The sequence below is a fragment of the Chiloscyllium punctatum genome, chromosome 28 (assembly GCF_047496795.1).
Source record: "Chiloscyllium punctatum isolate Juve2018m chromosome 28, sChiPun1.3, whole genome shotgun sequence".
In the NCBI taxonomy this organism is placed as follows: Eukaryota; Metazoa; Chordata; class Chondrichthyes; order Orectolobiformes; family Hemiscylliidae; genus Chiloscyllium; species Chiloscyllium punctatum.
The window spans coordinates 18,291,942-18,315,116 of NC_092766.1; the positions used below are offsets into that span (position 1 = coordinate 18,291,942).

At 48.8% G+C, this 23,175-nt stretch overlaps 1 long non-coding RNA gene and 4 other non-coding genes across 5 annotated transcripts; 3 read left to right on the plus strand and 2 right to left on the minus strand.

Annotated features, from left to right (window-relative positions):
- Positions 1-6,824: 6,824 nt before the first annotated feature.
- On the minus strand, positions 6,825-9,384 carry LOC140454051 (uncharacterized). The gene is made up of 2 exons (XR_011952538.1): positions 9,106-9,384; positions 6,825-7,151 (listed from the first exon to the last, which is right to left on the minus strand). It is a non-coding gene; the product is annotated as an uncharacterized lncRNA (long non-coding RNA).
- Positions 8,864-8,937, plus strand: trnai-aau (transfer RNA isoleucine (anticodon AAU)). Its single transcript has one exon. It is a non-coding gene; the product is annotated as a tRNA-Ile (tRNA).
- trnas-cga (transfer RNA serine (anticodon CGA)) lies at positions 9,169-9,250 on the plus strand. The gene has a single exon. It is a non-coding gene; the product is annotated as a tRNA-Ser (tRNA).
- Positions 9,385-9,446: 62 nt separating the features above from the next.
- trnai-aau (transfer RNA isoleucine (anticodon AAU)) lies at positions 9,447-9,520 on the minus strand. The gene has a single exon. It is a non-coding gene; the product is annotated as a tRNA-Ile (tRNA).
- Positions 9,521-21,132: 11,612 nt separating this feature from the next.
- On the plus strand, positions 21,133-21,224 carry trnar-ucu (transfer RNA arginine (anticodon UCU)). Its single transcript is given in 2 exon segments — positions 21,133-21,169; positions 21,189-21,224. It is a non-coding gene; the product is annotated as a tRNA-Arg (tRNA).
- Positions 21,225-23,175: the final 1,951 nt, after the last annotated feature.

Here is a 23,175-nt window from a genome sequence, read left to right on the forward strand (position 1 = left end):
CAAAATCGACGTTTCGGGCAAAAGCCCTTCATCAGGAATAAAGGCAGTGAGCCTGAAGCATGGAGAGATAAGCTAGAGGAGGGTGGGGCTGGGGAGAGAGTAGCATAGAGAAGTTGCACCTTCAACATATTGTTTAGATATCTCCATTGTTAACAGCTAACCCGAGAATGCAACTTTTAAAAAAAGAGTTTTGTGATTTACACATGAAAGAAGTGAAACTATCACTGTATTCTAACAGATGAGAGGCTTAACAGACAATCAATTTTTCAATGTATAATTTCAGTTACATCACACTGTAAATTTTTGCTATAAATTCTGTGTTGCGATCGAGCCCTCCACAATCACCTGATGAAGGAGCGTCGCTCCGAAAGCTAGTGTGCTTCCAATTAAACCTGTTGGACTATAACCTGGTGTTGTGTGATTTTTAACTCTGACTTCGGGAAGGGTTTGAGCCCGGCAACACTGAAGGAACAACCCATATTATTCCCAAGTCAGGATGGTGCGGGGCTCAGTGGCGAGCTGACAAGAGGGTGGTGTTCCCATATAGAGTCATAGAGATGTACAGCATGGAAACAGACCCTTCGGCCCAACCCGTCCATGCTGACCCAGATATCCCAACCCAATCTAGTCCCACCTGCCAGCATATCCCTCCAAACCTTTCCTAATCATATACCCATCCAGATGCCTTTTAAATGTTGCAATTGTACCAGCCTCCACCACATCCCCTGGCAGCTCATTCCACACACGTACCACACTCTGCGTGAAAAAGTTGCCCCTTAGGTCTCTTTTATATCTTTCCCCTCTCACCCTAAACCTATGCCCCTCTAGTTCTGGACTCCCTGACCCCAGGGAAAAGACTTTGCCTATTTACCCTATCCATGCCCCTCATAATTTTATAAACCTCTATAAGGTCACCCCTCAGCCTCCGACGCTCCAGGGAAAACAGTCCCAGCCTGTTCGGCCTCTCCCTGTAGCTCAAATCCTTCAACCCTGGCAACATCTTTGTAAATCTTTTCTGAACCCTTTCAAGTTTCACAACATCTTTCCGAGAGGAAGGAGACCAGAATTGTACACAATATTTCAACAGTGGCCTAACCAATGTCCTGTACAGCCCCAACATGACCTCCCAACTCCTGTACTCAATACTCTGACCAATAAAGGGAAGCATACCAAACGCCTGTTTGCTGCTCCTGTCCTTCCAGGGGGTAAAGGTCACAGAGCTGGGCTGAGGAGTGGCAGATGGAGTTCAGCCAGGGATATATTTCCCTCCCTATCCCTTTCCGCCTTCCGCAAAGACCATTCACTCCGTGACTACCTGGTCAGGTCCACACCCCCCTACGACCCACCCTCCCATTCTGGCACTTTTCCCTGCCACCGCAGGAACTGTAAAACCTGTGCCCACACCTCCTCCCTCACCTCTATCCAAGGCTCTAAAGGAGCCTTCCACATCCGTCAAAGTTTCACCTGCACATCCACTAATATCATTTATTGTATCCGTTGCTCCCGATGCGGTCTCCTCTACATTGGGGAGACTGGGCGCCTCCTAGCAGAGCGCTTTAGGGAACATCTCCGGGACACCCGCACCAATCAACCACACCGCCCCTTGGCCCAACATTTCAACTCCCCCTCCCACTCTGCCGAGGACATGGAGGTCCTGGGCCTCCTTCACCGCCGCTCCCTCACCACCAGACGCCTGGAGGAAGAACGCCTCATCTTCCGTCTCGGAACACTTCAACCCCAGCGCATCAACGTGGACTTCAACAGCTTCCTCATTTCCCCTTCCCCCACCTCATCCTAGTTTCAAACGTGCAGCTCAGTTACTGTCTCCTTGACTTGTCCGACCTGCCTATCTCCTTTTCCACCTATCCACTCCACCCTCCCCTCCTTGACCTATCACCTTCATCTCCTCCCCCACTCACCCATTGTACTCTATGCTACTCTCTCCTCACCCCCACCCTCCTCTAACTTATCTCTCCACGCTTCAGGCTCACTGCCTTTATTCCTGATGAAGGGCTTTTGCCCGAAACGTCGATTTCGCTGCTCGTTGGATGCTGCCTGAACTGCTGTGCTCTTCCAGCACCACTGATCCAGAATTTGGTTTCCAGCATCTGCAGTTATTGTTTTTACCTACCTGATGGAGTTCAACCCTGTCAAGTGTGAGGTTGTCCATTTTGGAAGGACAAATAAGAATGCGGAATACAGGGTTAACAGTAGGGTTCTTAGTCAGGTGGAGGAGCAGAGGGATCTTGGGGTCTATGTTCATAGCTCTTTGAAAGTTGCCACTCAGGTGGATAGAGTTTGTATGAAGGCCTATGGTGTATTAGCGTTCATTAGCAGAGGGATTGAATTCAAGAGTCGTGAGGTGATGTTGCAGCTGTACAGGACCTTGGTTAGGCCACATTTGGAGTACTGTGTGCAGTTCTGGTCGCCTCACTTTAGGAAAGATGTGGAAGCTTTGGAGAGGGTGCAGAGAAGATTTACCAGGATGATGCCTGGAATGGAGAATAGGTTGTACGAGGATAGGTTGAGAGTGCTTAGCGTTTTCTCATTGGAATGGCGAAGGATGAGGGGTGACTTGATAGAGGTTTATAAGATGATCAGAGGAATAGATAGAGTAGACAGTCAGAGACTTTTTCCCCGGGTACAACAGAGTGTTACAAGGGGACATAAATTTAAGGTGAAGGGTGGAAGGTATAGGGGAGATGTCAGGGATAGGTTCTTTACCCAGAGAGTGGTGGGGGCATGGAATGCGCTGTCTGTGGGAGTGGCAGAGTCAGAATCATTGGCGACCTTTAAGCGGCAATTGGATAGGTACATGGATAGGTGCTTAATCGAGGTTAGAAGTTCGGCACAACATCGTGGGCCGAAGGGCCTGTTCTGTGCTGTATTGTTCTATGATCTATGTTCTAGGCGCTGTTGACGAAGAGTTGCCATAATGCATTCTGGGGAACGGTACACATTGCTGCTATTGGGTGTTGGCGGTGGAGAGACTGGGGAATGGGATGCCAATCAAGTTGGCTGCTTTGGCCGGGACAGCTATTCAAATTCTTGAGTGTGTTGCGTGTCTCCCTCGTCCAGGTAAGTGTTTCATCCCCCTCCTGACTTGTGCCTTGTCAAGGATGGACAGGTTTTGGGAGGTTAGAGAGTGAGTTGCGTGCCTGGCCCCTTCACCTGTAGGCTCATTTCAGAATGGTTTCTGATCCATGGGAACTGCACAATTCCTTGGGAAATTCCTGGTCTCAACTGCCACGGATACGATTTGTCAATTCGGCAGGGCATAAACACTGAAGGTCATCCTCCTATGCTCAATGTTTGGAGGCTTAATTCTGTCTGGGTGAGGACTGTTCATCAGGCCCAAGGTTACACTTACTCAAGACTATGAGTTTTGGTTCCGCATTTTCTGTGGAATGGGATAACGCCTCACACGCAGATCATTCAGAACATTTTGCAAGATTGCACCCTAACCCTGGGAGTGAGAGGAGGATCCCTAAAAGTAGATCACAGATCTCGGAAAGAGGAGATTGATCCTACCATGCCTGTATGACTGACCCCACTGTGTATCACGGACTCTGGGGTGGGGGAGCAGACTGACCCCACTGTGTGTGTATCACTGACCCCGGGGGGAGGGGGAGCAGACTGACCCCACTGTGTGTGTATCACTGTCCCCGGGGGGAGGGGGAGCAGACTGACCCCACTGTGTGTGTATCACTGTCCCCGGGGGGGAGGGGGAGCAGACTGACCCCACTGTGTGTGTATCACTGACCCCGGGGGGAGGGGGAGCAGACTGACCCCACTGTGTGTGTATCACTGTCCCCGGGGGGAGGGGGAGCAGACTGACCCCACTGTGTGTGTATCACTGTCCCCGGGGGGAGGGGGAGCAGACTGACCCCACTGTGTGTGTATCACTGACCCCGGGGGGGTGGGGGAGCAGACTGACCCCACTGTGTGTGTATCACTGACCCCGGAGGGGGGAGCAGACTGACCCCACTGTGTGTGTATCACTGACCCTGGGGGGTGGGGGAACAGACTGACCCCACTGTGTGTGTATCACTGTCCCCGGGGGGGAGGGGGAGCAGACTGACCCCACTGTGTGTGTATCACTAACCCCGGGGGGTGGGGGAGCACACTGACCCCACTGTGTGTATCACTGACCCCGGGGGGGAGGGAGCAGACTGACCCCACTGTGTGTGTATCACTAACCCCGGGGGGTGGGGGAGCAGACTGACCCCACTGTGTGTGTATCACTGTCCCCGGGGGGGGGGAGGGAGCAGACTGACCCCACTGTGTGTGTATCACTGACCCCGGGGGGGGGGGAGGGAGCAGACTGACCCCACTGTGTGTGTATCACTGTCCCCGGGGGGGAGGGGGAGCAGACTGACCCCACTGTGTGTGTATCACTAACCCCGGGGGGTGGGGGAGCACACTGACCCCACTGTGTGTGTATCACTAACCCCGGGGGGTGGGGGAGCAGACTGACCCCACTGTGTGTGTATCACTGACCCCGGGGGGCGGGGGAGCAGACTGACCCCACTGTGTGTGTATCACTGACCCCGTGGGGTGGGGGAGCAGACTGACCCCACTGTGTGTGTATCACTGTCCCCGGGGGGGAGGGAGCAGACTGACCCCACTGTGTGTGTATCACTGACCCCGGGGGGGAGGGAGCAGACTAACCCCACTGTGTGTGTATCACTGACCCCGGGAGGGGGGAGCAGACTGACCCCACTGTGTCTGTATCACTGACCCCGGGAGGGGGGGGGGGGAGCAGACTAACCCCACTGTGTGTGTATCACTGACCCTGGGGGGGGGGGGGGAGGGGGAGCAGACTGACCCCACTGTGTGTGTATCACTGACCCCGGGGGGGAGGGAGCAGACTGACCCCACTGTGTGTGTATCACTGACCCCGGGGGGGAGGGAGCAGACTAACCCCACTGTGTGTGTATCACTGACCCCGGGAGGGGGGAGCAGACTGACCCCACTGTGTGTGTATCACTGACCCCGGGAGGGGGGGGGGGGAGCAGACTAACCCCACTGTGTGTGTATCACTGACCCTGGGGGGGGGGGGGGGAGGGGGAGCAGACTGACCCCACTGTGTGTGTATCACTGACCCCGGGAGGGGGGGGGGGAGCAGACTAACCCCACTGTGTGTGTATCACTGACCCTGGGGGGGGGGGGGAGGGGGAGCAGACTGACCCCACTGTGTGTGTATCACTGACCCCGGGGGGGGAGGGAGCAGACTAACCCCACTGTGTGTGTATCACTGACCCTGGGGGGGGGGGGGGAGGGGGAGCAGACTGACCCCACTGTGTGTGTATCACTGACCCTGGGGGGGGGGGGGGAGGGGGAGCAGACTGACCCCACTGTGTGTGTATCACTGACCCCGGGGGGGGAGGGAGCAGACTAACCCCACTGTGTGTGTATCACTGACCCCGGGAGGGGGGGGGGGGGAAGCAGACTGACCCCACTGTGTGTGTATCACTGACCCCGGGAGGGGGGGGGGGAGCAGACTAACCCCACTGTGTGTGTAACACTGACCCCGAGTGCGAAGCAAAACTCTCAGTGATCTTCCTGCCCGGTACAGCGCAGGTTTGGTCAGGGTGAATCACCGATCTCGGAGCAGACCTTTCCCAATTGGCGATGACCTTTGACAAGATTTTGTAATCCACATTCAACAGTGAGATTGGTTGCCAATTTCCAATCTCCTCCCTCTCCCCCTTCCACTTTTAGATGAGGGTGATGATGCCTTTCCTCATGGATTCACACCTGCAAGTAGCATACTGGCATACACCTCTGGCAGGTCCTGACCAATCGGATCCCACAGAGCAGCATAAAGTTCCACCGGGAAGTCATCGCTTCCGTGAGTTTTATTCTTTTCGAAGGATTCGAGGACCTTGGTCAGCTCATCCAGGGATAGTGGCTGGTCCAGCCTCTCCCATCTTCTGTCGTCTAAGACCTCTGTGATAGAGGACAGGAATGACTGGGAGGCCGCGCTGTCAGTTGGCTTCGAGTCATACAGACTGGCACAGAAGGATTTGCTGATCCTCATGATGTCAGCCTGAGTTGACGTTACCGAGCCATCACCTTCCCTCAGGCTGCTGAGCACGGAGTCCTCCTTATTCACCTTCTGGATGACGAAGTGTGAACAAGGTTGTCTTGGAGGCCTCCAGGGCAGAGAGCAAGGATTGCTGGCCTTTCACCCCCTCTACGACACTGACCCCCATCGTCTGCAGCGGGAGCAAGTTCTGCATAATTTCCCGGAGTCTGGACAGTTTTCCCCGCCTCTCTCTCGCCTCCTGAACCCCTTTGAGGATGAAGAACCTCTTGCTGTTCCCTTTTCCCGTTTCCCGCCAGTTCTCTGGAGACTCAAAGAGGGGATCACCAGCCTGCGTAATCCCTCTTGAGCTCCTCAATGCTTTCTTGGGGTCAACAGCGTCCACGTTCCCTTGCCAACCTGCTGCTCGTCCTGTAGGTGACAGTCGGCCAGCAGGAGGCAGTGGTCAGAGAAGAACACTGGCTTGACGTCGGTGGATCTGACCAAGGGCATTTGGCGGATGGTCTGATGGCCTTCATTGTGAGAGGAACTGAGCACTGGGACAGGGATGTCTTGCTGCAACTTTACAAGGCCTTGGTCAGACCACACCTGGTATATTGTGTGCAGTTGGTCTCTTCATCTGAGGGAAAATGTTGTGATGGATGAGGTGCAGGACTGGGGGGACTGATCTGCAAGGAGGGACTGGACCTGTTCAGACTACATTTACTGGAATTTGTGACTTGGAGTCGCCGGTGTTGAATTGGCTGGACAAAGTTAAAAATCACACAACACCAGGTTATAGTCCAACAGGTTTAATTGGAAGCACACTAGCTCTCGGAGCGACGCTCCTTCATCAGGTGATAGTGGAGGTTAAGATCGTGCTCACATAGCCATGTGTGATGCAGCAGACAATCTTAGGTAAACACTTCCATCTTTTATAATGGGATACGCTGGTTTCTGTTCTTCGATATGGAGTTTAGAATGAGCCGAATAATCAGCCGTGGTCCTGTTGAATAACAAAGCAGGATAGACTGGTCCAATGGCTTAGTCCTCTTCTTCATCCTCTGCTCCTGAAAGACATCTGATGTTCCTGCTTGGATTAGAAGTCAGGGTATCTCTTTGGCTGAGAGAGGAACGCAGAAGCAGAAACTCTCTGAGTGAAAGTTTGCCATGCTTTCAGTCAACACTTGTGGACAAGGGAGAGTGCGTCGTTTTACAACTGCGGTCAAGATTAAAGCGGTGCTGGAAAAGCACAGTAGGTCAGGCAGCATCTGAGGAGCAGGAGAATCGACGTTTTGGGCAAATGCCCTCCATCAGGAGATTGATTTTTTTTCTGCTCCTCGGATGCTGCCTGACCTGCTGTGCTTTTCCAGCACCACTCTCATCTTGACCCTGATCTCCAGCAAGTACATTTTGCAGAATAGGTGGTGTCCTTCACAAAGCTGGACACGAGACATGCAAGATGCTGGGTCCATTACTTTTCATCATTTATGTAAATGATTTGGATGTGAGCATAAGAGGTTAGTAAGTTTGCAGATGACATCAAAATTGGAGGGGTAGTGGACAGCGAAGAAGGTTACCTCAGATTACAACAGGATTTTGACTAGATGGACCAATCGGCTGAGAAGTGGCAGCCTGGAGTTTAATTTAGATAAATGTGAGGTGCTGTATTTTGGGAAGGCAGGTCTTGGTGGGACTTATATACTTAGTGGTAAGGACCTAGAGAGTGTTGCTGAACAAAGAGACCTTGGAGTGCAGGTTCATAGCTCCTTGAAAGTGGAGTCGCAGGTCGATAGGATAGTGAAGAAGGTGTTTGGTATGCTTTCCTTTATTGGTCAGAGTATTGAGTACAGGAGTTGGGAGGGTCATGTTGTGGCTGTACAGGACATTGGTTAGGCCACTGTTGGAATATTGTGTGCAATTCTGGTCTCCTTCCTATCGGAAAGATGTTGTGAGACTTGAAAGGGTTCAGAAAAGATTTACAAGGATGTTGCCAGGGTTGGAGGATTTGAGCTACAGGGAGGGGCTGAACAGGCTGGGGCTGTTTTCCCTGGAGCGTCGGAGGTTGAGGGGTGACCTTATAGAGGTTTATAAAACCATGAGGGGCATGGATAGGGTAAATAGGCAAGGTCTTTTCCCTGGGGTGGGGGACTCCAGAACTAGAGGGGCATAGGTTTAGGCTGAGAGGGGAAAGATATAAAAGAGACCTCAGGGGCAACTTTTTCACACAGAGGGTGGTACGTGTGTGGAATGAGCTGCCAGAGGATGTGGTGGAGGCTGGTACAATTGTAACATTGAAAAGGCATTTGGATGGGTATATGAATAGGAAGGGTTTGGAGGGATATGGGCCAAGTGCTGGCTGGTGGGACTAGATTGGGTTGGGATATCTGGGACAGCAGGGACGGGTTGGGCCGAAGGGTCTGTGTCCATGCTGTACCCATTTCCGCCCCGATCTTAGGGAGACAAGAAGGAGGCGGGAGGAACACAGCAAGCCTGGAAGCAGCCTCACAATTCCTGATGAAGGGCTTTTGCCCGAAACGTCGATTTCGCTGCTCGTTGGATGCTGCCTGAACTGCTGTGCTCTTCCAGCACCACTAATCCAGTAATAGCCTCACAAATGGCAGGGCTGGGGTTAAGTAGTGTCAGGGAAAGAGAGAGAGAGAGAGAGAGAGATATGGGGTAGTAGCAGTGAGCTCCCATGAATTGGATTGAATTGTCACGGTGTACCGAGGCACAGTGAAAAGCTTTGGTCATAAACGTGGTTCAAAGAGATTAAATTCCACCAAAACTTTGCTAAATGACTGGGAAAGTCGGCGAGCGCTAGCTGCGCGAGACGGCCGGTTAGCTCAGTTGGTTAGAGCGTGGTGCTAATAACGCCAAGGTCGCGGGTTCGATCCCCGTACGGGCCATGCTGACACTTTTTTTGTTGCAAAAAGCAGTCAGTTCTTTGACAGCCAGCGACACGGTAAAGGTCGGGGGGTGGGGTGGGGATGTGGTGTGTTGGGGCGGGGGGTCAGGTATTTGCAAAAGGAAACACACGGAAAATACACGTGCAAAGGGGTGAAAAATCCCCATACCTGCAGCTGTAAAGCACTTGCTGCCTGGTATTAATAGGAGGAATGCAGAGTCTGCTTCCTGTAGCTGCGATGGCCGAGTGGTTAAGGCGTTGGACTCGAAATCCAATGGGGTTTCCCCGCGCAGGTTCGAACCCTGCTCGCAGCGAGCTCCTTCGTGTCTTTTTTGCAAATTTAAAGGTTTTCCCCTTGAGTGAGACGCCGCTCAGATATCGTTTTACAGTCAACATTTAACGGTGCAAGGTCCCCTTTGCAACTCCCCTGCACGGTTCTCGACTGAGCCTCTCCTCCCCAATGCAATGTTAAACCGTCCTCCAAAGATAATCAAAATTGCCAAAAATTAGTGGCCCGTACGGGGATCGAACCCGCGACCTTGGCGTTATTAGCACCACGCTCTAACCAACTGAGCTAACCGGCCAGCTGCGAGAACTAGCTCTTGTATTCTTTCACAGAATTGCTGTACTAATTGGTTATTGTTTTCATGTTGTGCTACTTTCCACACAGAATTGTGACACCCTCTCGTTGCTCTCTCATTTAGAATTGCAGCAACCTCTGATCACCCTCTTTTGCAGCACTGTTTCAGCATTTTGTTTATTGCACTCTCACAAGACGTTTCTGTGACGGCACCTTATTCCTCTCAAAATTGTTACTGCTCTTGAGTGCTCTCTCAGAGCTGTTCCAGTGTGGTTTGCAACTATTCCTGCCCAGGTAAAAATCAGATTATAGTCCAACAGGTTTATTTAGAAACATTAGCTTTCTCCTCGCAGCTTCAGTGCATTATCTGGGCCAGCATTGTTCAAGTTTACCTGACCATAAAGAAAATTCTAGGATTTACTTGTGAAAGAACTGAAACCAACATCCCCATTCTAAAAGATGAGAGACTTCACAAACAATCAAGGTATTTTTCAATGTATAATTTCAGTTACATCACACTGTAAACTTTTGCTATAAATTCTGTGTCTTACAATTGTGTCCTCCACAACCAACTGATGAAGGAGCAGCACTCCAAAAGCTAAAAATCACACAACACCAGATTATAGTCCAACAGATTTAATTGGAAGCACTAGCTTTCGGAGCGCTTAGGTCTCTTTTATATCTTTCCCCTCTCACCCTAAACCTACGCCCTCCAGTCTGGACTCCCCGACCCCAGGAAAAAGACCTTGACTATTTACTCTATCCATGCCCCTCATGATTTTATAAGCCTCTATAAGGTCACCCCTCAGTCTCTGACGCTCCAGGGAAAGCAGCCCCAGCCTGTTCAGCCTCTCCCTGTAGCTCAAATCCTCCAATCCTGGCAACATCCTTGTAAATCTTTTCTGAACCCTTTCAAGTTTCACAACATCTTTCCAGTAGGAAGGAGACCAGAATTGTAAATCACAAAACTTTTTTTAAAAAGTTACATTCTCAGGTTAACTGTAACAATTGGTTAAAACAATGACTGCAGATGCTGAAAACCAAATACTGGATTAGTGGTGCTGGAAGAGCACAGCAGTTCAGGCATCATCCAACGAGCAGCGAAATCGGCGTTTCGGGCAAAAGCCCTTCATCAGGAATAAAGGGTAACAATTGGTGTCAGTCCAGATAATGTGTTGAAGGTGTTAGCCCCCTGTGTGCTGTTGTCTGTGCCATAATGTTTAGCCTGATTCTAATCTAAACAAAATGAGTTAACAGAGTCTTACATGGATTCATGCAGTTCTTGAGCAAAGTACAATGTAACTCTGCAAGTTCAAACTCACCCCATAAACGTATAAGTGTACGTGTGTGTGTGTGTGTGTGTGTGTGTCTGTACACCTCAGTTCAGCAAATCAGTTCTGCCTAGGATTACAGCGAGTTCATGAACACAGCCCAGTCACCGAAAACCCATACTGGGCACAGCAGGCGAGAAGGAAAGCAAATGTAATTTTAGCATTTATTGCCAAAGGAACAGAGTATAAAAGAAAAGGCATTTTAGGGACTTAGAGTATTGCACACCGTTTTGGTCCCCTTACTTGATGACGGATGTACCGAAAGCAGTTCAGAGGAGATTCAGAGAGTCATAGAGATGGAAACAGACCCTTCGGCCCAACTCATCCATGCTGACCAGATTTCCTAAACTGAACTAGTCCCATTTGCCTACATTCAGCCCTCTAAACCTTTCCTATCCACGTATGTGTCCAAATGTCTTTTAAATGTTATAATTGTACCAGCATCTATCACTTCCTCTCGCAGCTCGTTCCTAAGTTGCCCCTTAGGTCCCTTTTAAATTTTTCCCTTCTCACCTAAAACCCTATGCCCTCTACTTTTGGACTCTCCTTTCCTGGGGAAAAGACCTTGACCCATTCATTTTGTCATGATTTTATAAACTTCTATAAGATCACCCCCTCAGCGTCCTACGCCCCAGCCTTTCCTTATAACACGAACCCTCCAGTCTTGGTTCCATCCTTGTAAATGTGCTTTGCATCCGTTCCAGTTTAGTAGCATCCTTCCTATAGCAGGGTGACCCAGAACTGTGTGCAGTACTCCAAATGTAGGCTTACCAATGTGCTGTCCAGCTGTAACGTGACACCCCAATTCCTGTAATTAATACTGTGACCGATGAAGGCAGGTGAGCTCTGTCTACCTGTGATGCCACCTTCAGTGGGTTATGTGCATGCACCCCTAAGTCTGTCTGTTTGAAAATATTCCCTAAGACCCTCCTATTAAGTCCCGCCCTGGTTTGTCTTACCAAAATGCAACATCTTGCATTTCTGGAAATTAAACTTCATCTGCCACTCCTCGGCCCATTGGCCCAGTTGATCAAGATTCCTTTCTACCCCGCGATAATGTTCTTCGCTGCCTGCTATGCCACCAAGTTTGTTGTCATCTACAAGCTGACTAACCATTCCTCTTATGCATTCTCATCCAAATTGTTGATGTAAACGACAAACTTCAGTGGACCTAGCACCGATCCAGGGTCATCCAGCCTGAACAACAACCCTCTACCGCCACCCTCTGTCTCCTACCATCCAACCACTTTTGTATTCAATTAGCTGGCTCTCCCATGTGGCCTAACCTTACTAACCAGTCTACCACGTGGAACCTTGTCGAAGGCCTGGCTAAAATCCGTGTAGTCGAAAAGTATGGCGCTGGAAAAGCACAGTGGGTCAAGGAAGCCTCCGAGGAGCAGGAGAGTCAACGTTTCGGATGTAAGCCCTTCATTAGGAATGTTCATCAGGAATCCTAAAGTCCACGTAGACCATGTCTACTGCTATGACGTCATTGGCCATTTCTTCGAAAAGTTCCATCAAGTTTGTGATGCACGGCTTCCCACGCACAAAGCTGTGTTAGCTATTCCTAATCAGTCCTTACCTTTCCAAATGCAGGTAGAATCTCTCTCAGAATCCCCTCCAACAATGTACCCACTGTCGACATCAGGCTCAGTGTCCAAATATACACCCTGGCCTTTCCTTCCAATCTTTTTAAATAATAGCACAACATTAGAGTCATAGAGATGTACAGCACAATTGTCCAACCTGCCCATACTGACCAGATACCCTAACCTCAAATAGTCCCACTTTGCCAGCACTTGGCCCATATCTCTCTAAACCCTTTCCTATTCATACACCCATCCAGATGCCTTTTAAATGTTGTAATTGTACCAGCCTCCACCACATCCTCTGGCAGCTCATTCCATACACGTACCACCCCCTGCGTGAAAAAGTTGCCCCTTAGGTCCCTCTTAAAGTTTTCCCCTCTCACCCTAAACCTCTAGTAGTTACCCGCCAAGTCTTTCAGCACCCCGTCCGTAGCTGTCGACAATACAAATACCTCTGCTAAAGGCCCTGCAATTTCTTCCTTCATTTCCCACAACGGGAATACATTTGGTCAGATCCCAGGGATTTATCCACCTGTATGCATTTTAAAACCTCCAGCACATCCTCTTCTGTAATGCTTTCAAGACATCACTATTTAATTCCTCATGTTCCCTAGATCCATGTCTTTGTCCACAATAAATACTGATATTCTTTTAGGATCTCAGCCATCTCCCGCAGTCCCACAAATAGAAAGCCTTGCTGATTTTCAAAGGGCTCGACTCTCTAACCAGTTACTTTTCTTGCCCCTAACGTACTTGTAGAATCGCTGTAGATTCTCCTTTACCTTATCTGACAAAACTACCTCATGTCCTCTTCCTGCTTTACTGATTTCCCTCTAACGTATCCGCCTACACCCCTGATACTTCTCACTCGATCCCAGCTGTCTACTCCTGATATTTCCTCTTTTTCTTGACCAGAGCTTCAGTATCTCTTTTCCCCTCTCACCTTAAACCTATGCCCTCTAGTAGTTACCCTCCAAGTCTTCCAGCCCTCGTATTTCCAAATAAATCAGTTGGACGTGTAACCTGGTGCTGTGTTGCTTTTAACTTTGTCCACCCCAGTCCAGCACCGGCACCTCCATATCAACCCGACTCCTCTTACAACTATCTGTGGCCTCCCTAGATATTTGTTGCTCAATTTCCTGCTGACCACTCAAACTTGCTAGTGTCTCTCGGAATCGTTCCAGTTTAGGAAAGAGAGTTTCACAAGTCAGCACTGCCCCTTTTTCACCATCACCCACCCCCCACCTCCCCCACCCCACGCCATCCTGCCAGAGTTAAAGAAAACAACTCTCAAAAGTCACATCTTCCCTTGCAGGGGTGCATGGAGCACAGAAACAATCCAGGCCACGATGTTTTACGTTGTTTACAAATGGCAGTATCAGTGCGCCATCGAGAGCATTCTGTCTGCAGGTACCGCTGCCTGGTATGGCAACTGTACCATTCAAGGTGGGAGACGGTTACAGAGAGCGGTGAACCCGGCCCGGACAATCACAGAGGCCTACCTCCCATCGATAGAATCCCTCTCCCAGGCCCAGTGTCGAGGGAAGGCAGCCAGCATTCTCAAAGCTCCATCCCACCCTGGCAATGGTTTGCTCCAACCTCTACCATCGGGGGAGAGGGTACAGAGACCTGAACACACACACACACCAGCCAGTTTCTACCCTCCTGTTGTTAGAATCCTGAATGTACTCACAAACTCTGAACATTGGCCTGTCCCTGTGTTTTTAGTTTTTTTTGCTGCTGTTTCCCCATCATTTACTTCTCTGTGTGACTTCACTCTGTGATCGGCCTGTATTGTTCGCAAAACAAAACTTTACATTTTCTTTTCTTTCTCTATTTTTGAACTTTACCCCCACACTACCACGTGTGGTAGGGCTGACATTTTCCACAGCACCCATGTTGTAATCACAGTGTGTGTGTGTGTACAGAGGGACGGATCACAGTGTGTGTATACAGAGGGACTGATCACAGTGTGTGTGTGTGTATACAGAGGGACTGATCACAGTGTGTGTGTATACAGAGGGACTGATCACAGTGTGTATATACAGAGGGACTGATCACAGTGTGTGTATACAGAGGGACTGATCACAGTGTGTGTGTACACAGAGGGACTGATCACAGTGTGTGTATATACAGAGGGACTGATCACAGTGTGTGTGTACAGAGGGACTGATCACAGTGTGTGTATACAGAGGGACTGATCACAGTGTGTGTGTATACAGAGGGACTGATCACAGTGTGTGTGTACAGAGGGACTGATCACAGTGTGTGTATATACAGAGGGACTGATCACAGTGTGTGTATACAGAGGGACTGATCACAGTGTGTGTGTACACAGAGGGACTGATCACAGTGTGTGTATATACAGAGGGACTGATCACAGTGTGTATATACAGAGGGACTGATCACAGTGTGTGTGTATACAGAGGGACTGATCACAGTGTGTGTGTACAGAGGGACGGATCACAGTGTGTGTGTACAGAGGGACTGATCACAGTGTGTGTGTATACAGACGGACTGATCACAGTGTGTGTATATACAGGGGGACTGATCACAGTGTGTGTATACAGAGGGACTGATCACAGTGTGTGTGTACAGAGGGACTGATCACAGTGTGTGTGTATACAGACGGACTGATCACAGTGTGTGTGTACAGAGGGACTGATCACAGTGTGTGTATATACAGAGGGACTGATCACAGTGTGTGTATACAGAGGGACTGATCACAGTGTGTGTGTACACAGAGGGACTGATCACAGTGTGTGTATACAGAGGGACTGATCACAGTGTGTGTATACAGAGGGACTGATCACAGTGTGTGTGTATACAGAGGGACTGATCACAGTGTGTGTGTACAGAGGGACTGATCACAGTGTGTGTATATACAGAGGGACTGATCACAGTGTGTGTATACAGAGGGACTGATCACAGTGTGTGTGTACACAGAGGGACTGATCACAGTGTGTGTATATACAGAGGGACTGATCACAGTGTGTATATACAGAGGGACTGATCACAGTGTGTGTATACAGAGGACTGATCACAGTGTGTGTATACAGAGGGACTGATCACAGTGTGTGTGTACAGAGGGACTGATCACAGTGTGTGTGTACAGAGGGACTGATCACAGTGTGTGTACACAGAGGGACTGATCACAGTGTGTATATACATAGGGGCTGATCACAGTGTGTGTGTACACAGAGGGACTGATCACAGTGTGTATATACATAGGGGCTGATCACAGTGTGTGTGTACACAGAGGGACTGATCACAGTGTGTGTGTATACAGAGGGACTGATCACAGTGTGTGTGTATACAGAGGGACTGATCACAGTGTGTGTATACAGAGGGACTGATCACAGTGTGTGTGTACACAGAGGGACTGATCACAGTGTGTGTATATACAGAGGGACTGATCACAGTGTGTATATACAGAGGGACTGATCACAGTGTGTGTATATACAGAGGGACTGATCACAGTGTGTGTACACAGAGGGACTGATCACAGTGTGTATATACATAGGGGCTGATCACAGTGTGTGTGTACACAGAGGGACTGATCACAGTGTGTATATACATAGGGGCTGATCACAGTGTGTGTGTACACAGAGGGACTGATCACAGTGTGTGTGTATACAGAGGGACTGATCACAGTGTGTGTGTACACAGAGGGACTGATCACAGTGTGTGTATATACAGAGGGACTGATCACAGTGTGTATATACAGAGGGACTGATCACAGTGTGTGTATACAGAGGACTGATCACAGTGTGTGTATACAGAGGGACTGATCACAGTGTGTGTGTACAGAGGGACTGATCACAGTGTGTGTGTACAGAGGGACTGATCACAGTGTGTGTGTACAGAGGGACTGATCACAGTGTGTGTACACAGAGGGACTGATCACAGTGTGTGTATACAGAGGGACTGATCACAGTGTGTGTGTATACAGAGGGACTGATCACAGTGTGTGTATACAGAGGGACTGATCACAGTGTGTGTGTACAGAGGGACTGATCACAGTGTGTGTACACAGAGGGACTGATCACAGTGTGTGTACACAGAGGGACTGATCACAGTGTGTGTATACAGAGGGACTGATCACAGTGTGTGTACACAGAGGGACTGATCACAGTGTGTGTACACAGAGGGACTGATCACAGTGTGTATATACAGAGGGACTGATCACAGTGTGTGTGTATACAGAGGGACTGATCACTGTGTGTGTACACAGAGGGACTGATCACAGTGTGTGTATATACAGAGGGACTGATCACAGTGTGTGTGTACAGAGGGACTGATCACAGTGTGTGTGTATACAGAGGGACTGATCACAGTGTGTGTACACAGAGGGACTGATCACAGTGTGTGTACACAGAGGGACTGATCACAGTGTGTATATACAGAGGGACTGATCACAGTGTGTGTGTATACAGAGGGACTGATCACTGTGTGTGTACACAGAGGGACTGATCACAGTGTGTGTACACAGAGGGACTGATCACAGTGTGTATATACAGAGGGACTGATCACAGTGTGTGTGTATACAGAGGGACTGATCACTGTGTGTGTACACAGAGGGACTGATCACAGTGTGTATATACAGAGGGACTGATCACAGTGTGTATATACAGAGGGACTGATCACAGTGTGTGTATACAGAGGGACCGATCACAGTGTGTGTGTACAGAGGGACTGATCACAGTGTGTATATACAGAGGGACTGATCACAGTGTGTGTGTATATAGAGGGACTGATCACAGTGTGTGTATACAGAGGGACTGATCACAGTGTGTGTGTATACAGAGGGACTGATCACTGTGTGTGTACACAGAGGGACTGATCACAGTGTGTATATACAGAGGGACTGATCACAGTGTGTGTATACAGAGGGACCGATCACAGTGTGTGTATACAGAGGGACTGATCACAGTGTGTGTATATACAGAGGCACTGATCACAGTGTGTGTGTACAGAGGGACTGATCACAGTGTGTGTATACAGAGGGACTGATCACAGTGTGTATATACAGAGGGACTGATCACAGTGTGTGTATACAGAGGGACTGATCACAGTGTGTATATACAGAGGGACTGATCACAGTGTGTATATACAGAGGGACTGATCACAGTGTGTGTATACAGAGGGACTGATCACAGTGTGTGTATACAGAGGGACTGATCACAGTGTGTGTATACAGAGGGACTGATCACAGTGTGTGTATACAGAGGGACTGATCACAGTGTGTATATACAGAGGGACTGATCACAGTGTGTGTGTACAGAGAGACTGATCACAGTGTGTGTATACAGAGGGACTGATCACAGTGTGTGTATACAGAGGGACTGATCACAGTGTGTGTTTATACAGAGGGACTGATCACAGTGTGTGTGTACAGAGGGACTGATCACAGTGTGTGTGTACAGAGGGAGTGATCACAGTGTGTGTATACAGAGGGACTGATCACTGTGTGTGTATACAGAGGGACTGATCACAGTGTGTGTGTACAGAGGGAGTGATCACAGTGTGTGTATATACAGAGGGACTGATCACTGTGTGTGTGTATACAGAGGGACTGATCACAGTGTGTGTATACAGAGGGACTGATCACAGTGTGTGTATACAGAGGGACTGATCACAGTGTGTGTATATACAGAGGGACTGATCACAGTGTGTGTATATACAGAGGGACTGATCACAGTGTGTGTATATACAGAGGGACTGATCACTGTGTGTGTGTATACAGAGGGACTGATCACAGTGTGTGTATACAGAGGGACTGATCACAGTGTGTGTGTATACAGAGGGACTGATCACAGTGTGTGTGTATACAGAGGGACTGATCACAGTGTGTGTGTACAGAGGGACTGATCACAGTGTGTGTGTATACAGAGGGACTGATCACAGTGTGTGTTTATACAGAGGGACTGATCACAGTGTGTGTGTATAGAGGGACTGATCACAGTGTGTGTGTATACAGAGGGACTGATCACAGTGTGTGTGTATAGAGGGACTGATCACAGTGTGTGTGTATACAGAGGGACTGATCACAGTGTGTATATACAGATGGACTGATCACAGTGTGTGTGTATACAGAGGGACTGATCACAGGGTGTGTATATACAGAGGGACTGATCACAGTGTGTGTATACAGAGGGACTGATCACAGTGTGTGTGTATACAGAGGGACTGATCACAGTGTGTATATACAGATGGACTGATCACAGTGTGTGTATACAGAGGGACTGATCGATCACAGTGTGTGTACACAGAGGGACTGATCACAGTGTGTGTATACAGAGGGACTGATCACAGTGTGTGTATATACAGAGGGACTGATCACAGTGTGTGTATATACAGAGGGACTGATCACAGTGTGTGTGTACAGAGGGTCTGATCACAGTGTGTGTACACAGAGGGACTGATCACAGTGTGTATATACAGAGGGACTGATCACAGTGTGTGTGTACAGAGGGTCTGATCACAGTGTGTGTATACAGAGGGACTGATCACAGTGTGTGTGTACAGAGGGACTGATCACTGTGTGTGTATACAGAGGGACTGATCACAGTGTGTGTATATAGAGGGACTGATCACAGTGTGTGTATACAGAGGGACTGATCACAGTGTGTGTATATAGAGGGACTGATCACAGTGTGTGTATACAGAGGGAGTGATCACAGTGTGTGTATATACAGAGGGACTGATCACAGTGTGTGTATACAGAGGGACTGATCACAGTGTGTGTATACAGAGGGACTGATCACAGTGTGTCTGTACACAGAGGGACTGATCACAGTGTGTGTGTATACAGAGGGACTGATCACAGTGTGTGTATATGCAGAGGGACTGATCACAGTGTGTGTATACAGAGGGACTGATCACAGTGTGTGTATACAGAGGGACTGATCACAGTGTGTGTATACAGAAGGACTGATGACAGTGTGTCTGTACACAGAGGGACTGATCACAGTGTGTGTGTATACAGAGGGACTGATCACAGTGTGTCTGTACACAGTGGGACTGATCACAGTGTGTGTGTATACATAGGGACTGATCACAGTGTGTGTATACAGAGGGACTGATCACAGCGTGTGTAGGTATACAGAGGGACTGATCACAGTGTGTGTACACAGAGGGACTGATCACCGTGTGTGTATACAGAGGGACTGATCACAGTGTGTGTATATACAGAGGGACTGATCACAGTGTGTGTATACAGAGGGACTGATCACAGTGTGTATATACAGAGGGACTGATCACAGTGTGTGTAGGTGTGAGACACATTGAGAGATAACAGGTCTACAAACCTTTATTCATTCCCCCACCAGGAAGTCAGGAAACTGCAGGGTGGCCAGTGACAAGCAGTGCCCTTCCCATCAAAGGGCCGTGTTGCAGTGATCAAAAAAAGGGACCGGAAGGTTAGGGATTAACTGACAAAGCTTTCCACTGTGCCTCAGTACACATGACAATAATTTCAATTCAATTCCATCTGTATACAGCATCATCATAACTTGGAGATGCTGGTGTTGGACTGGGGTGTACAAAGTTAAAAATCCCACAACACCAGGTTATAGTCTAACAGGTTTAATTGGAAGCACACTAGCTTTCGGAGCGACGCTCCTTCATCAGGTGATTGTGGAGGGCTCGATCGTAACACAGAATTTATAGCAAAAATTTACAGTGTGATGTAACTGAAATTATACATTGAAACATTGATTGTCTGTTAAGCCTTTCATCTGTTAGAATACAGTGATAGTTTCACTTCTTTCATGTGTAAAACACAAAACCTTTTGTTTTAAAAGTTGCATTTTCGGGTTAGCTGTTAACAATGGTGATAGCTAAACAATATGTTGAAGGTGTTAGCCCCCGTGTTCTCTGTCTATGACCTGATGTTTAGATTGATTCTAATCTAAAAAGTGAGATAACGGAGTTTTACATAAATTCATGCAGTTTTTGAGCTCAGAGTTCTACATGAATGTATGCAGCTTTTGAGCAAAGTGCAATGTAATCCTGAAAGTACAAATTCACTCCACAATATATATGCGTGCATGTGGGTCTTTGTCTGTGTGTGTGTGTGTGTGTGTGTCTGTCTGGGGTGGGGGTTGTGAATGTGAGAAAGTGTGTGTGTGTGTGTAGTGAGTGCAGAGAGTCTTAAGTCTGTGAGGGGGTGCATGTGTGAGTGTGGGAGTGTGTGTGTCTATAAGGGTGTGTGTGGGTGTCTGTGTGCATGTCTGTGTGTACTTGTGTCCGTGTGTATGTGAGTGTGTGTGTGTGTGTGTGTAGGAAACTCAAAAACTGCACGAATCTCTGTTATCTCACTTTTTAGATTAGAATCAATCTAAACATCAGGTCATACCTTCAACATATTGTCTAGCTGTCACCACTGTTAACAGCTAACCCGAGAATGCAACTTTAAAACAAAAGGTTTTGTGATTTACACATGAAAGAAGTGTATTCTAACAGATGAGAGGCTTAACAGACAATCAATGTTTCAATGTATAATTTCAGTTACATCACACTGTAAATTTTTGCTATAAATGCTGTGTTAGGATAGAGCCCTCCACAATCACCTGATGAAGGAGCGTCGCTCCGAAAGCTAGTGTGCTTCCAATTAAATCTGTTGGACTATAACCTGGCGTTGTGTGAATTTTAGCATCATCATAGGAAGCGTATGAAGAAGGGGCATCACAAGAGGCTCTGTGGCGCAATGGATAGCGCGTTGGACTTCTAGTCTGAAGCTGGTGAAGGCATTCAAAGGTTGTGGGTTCGAGTCCCACCAGAGTCGGGTTTTAAGCTGCATTCTGGGGGGGGTGCGGGGCTATTTTTCCTGCAGCCCAGGGACAGGTGAGTCAAGGGTCCCCTGGACCCGAGGCAGAACGACCTGTGATACGTCCTGTCTGCAGTGAGTCTCCCCCGCTCATTCCCGTTGACTGGTATCAGCAGACACGCTCGGTGAGGGGCATGGGAAGCGAGATTGACTCGCCCACCGTTCCAAAGCCTTGCTCTGATGGGGTCTGTGTGCACCGTCCTGTCCGGAGTCTGGAGGAGGGGGGTGGGGAGGGATGTTCGCTTTGTTCCGTTGGCTGTTTTTGTGTGTTTTGATTTTCTCGAAAGATGCATTTGGAGAAGCGGCTCGTTCTGCGTTTGTCTGCAAGGCAAGGGAAAGCCAATAGGCGCCCCCAAGGTTCAGAGTCGATTTGTTTAGGAAATAATCCTGCAATTTCATCACCCCCCCCCCCGATAACACACACACACACACACACACACGGAATGATTATTAAACCAAAACAGCTATCCCCTGTGCTCTGACCTGGCACTTTCTTGGTCGACTGAAACCAAAAACACAGGAAGACATTTTGCATCCACTGCGATGTGTGTTCGCGAAAAACGGCCCTTTGGCCCATCGTGTCCACTCCGCACACGAGGGAGCGCCGAACAGATGAAAACACTACTGGCCCGTCCGGGGACCGAACCCGCCAAGTCAAGCCAAAGACGTGCATTAGAGTGTCCATCATGAAGCATTGCCTGTGTGATGTCTGCTGTTCAAATTCCCTTAAAAATGTGTTGCTGGAAAAGCGCAGCGGGTCAGGCAGCCTCCAAGGAACAGGAGAATCGACGTTACCCTTTGTTCAGATTCCCTGCCATTCTCCACCGTGCTTGGACACTTGGAACAGACATCTGTATACAGAGGGACTGATCACAGTGTGTGTATATAGAGGGACTGATCACAGTGTGTATATACAGAGGGACTGATCACAGTGTGTGTGTACAGAGGGACTGATCACAGTGTGTGTGTACACAGAGGGACTGATCACAGGGTGTGTACACAGAGGGACTGATCACAGTGTGTATATACAGAGGGACTGATCACAGTGTGTGTGTACAGAGGGACTGATCACAGTGTGTGTGTATACAGAGGGACTGATCACAGTGTGTGTACACAGAGGGACTGATCACAGTGTGTGTATACAGAGGGACTGATCACAGTGTGTGTGTATACAGAGGGACTGATCACAGTGTGTGTGTACAGAGGGACTGATCACAGTGTGTGTACACAGAGGGACTGATCACAGTGTGTGTATACAGAGGGACTGATCACAGTGTGTGTGTATACAGAGGGACTGATCACAGTGTGTATATACAGAGGGACTGATCACAGTGTGTGTGTACACAGAGGGACTGATCACAGTGTGTATATACAGAGGGACTGATCACAGTGTGTGTGTACACAGAGGGACTGATCACAGTGTGTATATACAGAGGGACTGATCACAGTGTGTGTGTACACAGAGGGACTGATCACAGTGTGTATATACAGAGGGACTGATCACAGTGTGTGTATACAGAGGGACTGATCACAGTGTGTGTGTACAGAGGGACTGATCACAGTGTGTGTGTATACAGAGGGACTGATCACAGTGTGTGTGTACAGAGGGACTGATCACAGTGTGTGTGTACAGAGGGACTGATCACAGTGTGTGTATATACAGAGGGACTGATCACAGTGTGTGTGTATACAGAGGGACTGATCACAGTGCGTTTACACAGAGGGACCATTCACAGTGTGTGTACACAGAGGGACTGATCAAAGTGTGTGCACAGAGGGACTGATCAAAGTGTGTGTATATACAGATGGACTGATCAAAGTGTGTGCACAGAGGGACTGATCAAAGTGTGTGTGTATACAGACGGACTGATCACAGTGTGTGTGTATACAGAGGGACTGATCACAGTGT